Source organism: Sphaerodactylus townsendi, linkage group LG03, assembly GCF_021028975.2.
Source record: "Sphaerodactylus townsendi isolate TG3544 linkage group LG03, MPM_Stown_v2.3, whole genome shotgun sequence".
Lineage (NCBI taxonomy): Eukaryota > Metazoa > Chordata > Lepidosauria > Squamata > Sphaerodactylidae > Sphaerodactylus > Sphaerodactylus townsendi.
The window spans coordinates 152,736,978-152,740,672 of NC_059427.1; positions in this window are offsets into that span (position 1 = coordinate 152,736,978).

Genomic DNA, 3,695 nt, shown 5'->3' on the forward strand with positions numbered 1-3,695 from the left:
AATTGGAACTATTATTGTCTGTCTGTCTGTCTGTCTGTCTGTCTGTCTGTCTGTCTGTATTAGGCTTTTATACCGCCCCATCCCCGAAGGGCTCCGGGCGGTGTACAGCATATGAAAATAACAATATAAGATAGTTAAAACATTTAAAAGCAGCGATAAACCGTAAAAATTAATTCTAATAGTTATACAATAGATCGCAGTAAAATGAAAATATGCGTGGCGTCCAGCATTCTAGTTTTAGAATTCCCTCCCCCCCCAAAAGGGAGGAATGGTGAGTCTCATCGGATGACAAATGGCCCAGATGTCGAGGGCCAAAGGAGGGCCATCTTGGGTGGTACAATAAGATCAGCAGAAGATAATCAATTTCTTGATTGATTGTACATGGCACAAACATTTAACCAGGATTCAGGGTTAATTTCATTAAAATCTATCAAAGTCAATAAATTTGCGTTCACCACCACTGCGTTCGCTTTTTTAACAACTCTGCCAGACTTCCATCTGGGCTTGGAGATTTACCAGTTTTTAAATCAGTTATTAATTCAGTTATTTCATTGGGTTCTACTGAGGGCCATCTTGGGTGGTACAATAAGATCAGCAGAAGATAATCAATTTCTTGATTGATTGTACATGGCACAGACGTGTTTTCCCCATTTGCCTGGCTTTCTGCAAACTATGCAAAACTATTCACGCATTTTTGTAGGTGCGTGGTAGCGTGAGAATGGAATGGAGGCATTTGCAGTGGAGTATCGACAGGTGGGAGGGGATAAGGAGAAGAGAGTTTGGATTTATACCCCCCTTTCTCTCCCCCCTCTCACCCACGTCATGTGATAGAAGAAGTTATCCGGAATCAGGAATGGTTTGTGTATAAAACTACAAGGCTTGGAAACAGTTTGTTGACCAACTGCAGGGGCAAAGCGGGCGTTTGGGGGGATCGACTAGTCTTTTTATTTTTGCATCTTTTAAAAACTATTAGTATCGATTTATCAATCTAGCAATATGGTTGTTTAATTTTTTTTAAATCTAAAGATCTAAAGATATGAAGGAGTGGGGAGGCCACGGACAATAGAAATGATACAACAGAACAAGAAGCCGGAAGTAGTCGGCAACAGGGAGGAGGGCGAGGGGGAAGTGTTCAAAGCAGCGTGGGGGGGGGTGGGGGGGGTAAGACTATGTGGGCTGCCTGAGGGAAGAGGCCCGGGACAAAGCTGTGCCAACTGGCAAATCTGTCACGCTGTGGCAGTGAAGCAATATTTATTTATTTATTTATTTATTTATTTGTTGGGTTTATAAACCGCCCTCCCCCGGAGGGCTCAGGGCGGTGTACAATACAAGTAGAGCACAATCAATTTAAAATACAATAAATATAAGTTAAGATGGCTCTAGTAAAAATAAACCCTACCCCATTAAAATGCAGCTGGCAAAACTAATATTAATATTAGCTCAAGATGGCGCCTACCATCTATTCCCTCTAAAACATACACCAGAAAAGAAGGGCGGTAGGGGCCACATGATATTACAGCGGCAAGCAGAAGGGAAAGAAGGAAGGAAGGAAATTGTGCTATAGGTGGATTGCTGCAGAGAGAGTGGAAAGTGAAAGTGGGGCTAGAGGAAATATGTCCATACAAGATATCTTGCCACAGCGGACATTCACCTTCACCACGCAGAGAACACCTTGTGCGTAATCAGCTGTCAGGATGCCTAATGGGTGCTGGGGCTACTTGTTGCTTCTGGCTTTTAGGGGGATGGGCATTTCATTCTGTGTGACTGTTTTCCAACTGCTTTCACCATCAGGTGCTGGCCAAGGTCAGCTCCAACGGACTCTTGCTCTTATCAAACTGGCTACATTTCTCACTGTCTGTTCTCATGGGATCCTCAGTTGGGGGTTGGATCTTTGATGCTTTGATGCAGCTGTCCCCTGGTTGAATAAACCTTTGCTCTCTACAAGGTGTTGTTTCTATGGCCGTTTCCGCACGGCCCTTAAATGGCGCCCTGGGGACGGGATAAACGCCGTCCCCAGGGAGCCATTCGCACAGGCGGCGCTACTGCTAAGCAGCAGCGCCGACCTGGCGTTGCTCCCCCTCCCCCTGGAGGTCGGAGGGCAGCGTGGGCGGGGCTTCGACAGCCAGCAGGCCGACGACGGGGACAAGGTGAGTCGAACGGGGAAGGGGGAAGAGGCGGCTCCATGCGGAGCCGCCTGCCGCCTGCCGGCCTCTCCAGAGGCCGTCCGCATGCTTGCATGCGAACGGCCTCCGCCTCCACGCCGGCAGAATTCTTGCCGGCGTGGAGGCGCCTCCACGGCCGTGCGGAAACGGCCTATCATTGAGGATCTGACATCAGCCAATCTGTCCCTTGTCTGTCCCAGATTGTGGTCTGCTTGCAAATCTCTTGGCTGCCACACTGTTGTCCTTGACTGTCTGTGTTCAAGCCACTTTGCTTTTTGTTTGCTTATTACAGAGACACTTCGCGTTCCTCTTAGATGTTTATAAGTGATTCAGTTGTTTGGGCTGTGAGCCACGCAGTGTACTTATTAGCACGGCTCCCTCGGCGGGATTGGTAGGAGGAAGCATCTTGGAGGACCATTAAAAAGCATTGTGCTGTTTCTTGAGAAGTGGCAAAAGTTCTGCTTGCACAACTGGTGAGTGTGGGAAGTGCTGTCAAGTCGAAGGTGACTTAAGACAGCCCTGTAGGGTTCACAAGGCAAGAGAGGAACAGAGGTGATCTGCCATTTCCTGCCTCTGCGTAGCAACCTTGGGCTTCCTTGGTGGTCTCTTACTTACCAGGAGTGACCCTGCTTAGTTTCCATGATCTGACATGATTGGGCTAGCCTAAGCCACCCACATCAGGGCCAGAGATGAGGAGAGGTGATCTGCCATCACCTGCCTCTGCCTAGGGACCCTGGGCTTCCTTGGTAGCCACCCTTCCAAATACGCAGAGGTGGGATCCAGCAGGTTCTCACAGGTTCCCGAGAGTAGGTTACTCATTATTTGTGTGTGCCGAGAGGGGGTTGCTAATTGGTGCTTTTGCCGCGTGATTTTTGCCTTCGTTACACCCCTCCTCTCAGCAGCATCGCGCAGAACTTGAAGCAGTCTAGCAGGAGGTGCACCGGCGTGCGTGGCAGCCTGCGCCTGCGTGCATTCGTTTCCCGCCCAAGGACCGGCGCAGCGGCTGCGTCCTTGCCACAGCCCCGCCCAGGAATGCCCCGCCCCCGGAATGCCCGCCCACGCCCCTGTTGTGCCCCGCCCAGCCCTGTTGGCGCTTCGCCACAGTTTGAATCCCACCACCATGGGAACCTGTTACTAAATTTTTTTGATCCCACCACTGCAAATACACCCTTCCAAATACTAGCCAAGGCCAGCCCTTTTTTGCTTCCAAAGTGAGACACAGTTGAGCTAACCAAAGCCATTTTGATCAGGGCTGCAGAATTGGTAGAATGCAACCGACTGGGCTTTGATCAACAACAGCAAGGAAACAGCAAGGGCCAGGAAATTAACAGCTACCTAGAGTCAGAAGAAGGAGAGGAAATAAAGGGACTTGGGTTTGTTTGTTGTGTGACTGATGGGATGGTATAGGGCTGGTCACCTGACTTCAGTGAAGGAAATGTTGGATGCTCGTTTATTAGCTGAGTGGAAGTTGGCAGCTCAAAAAGCAGCTAAAGGAAGGAAGTGTCCAAGACAATAGTCAGTCTTTCATTCTTG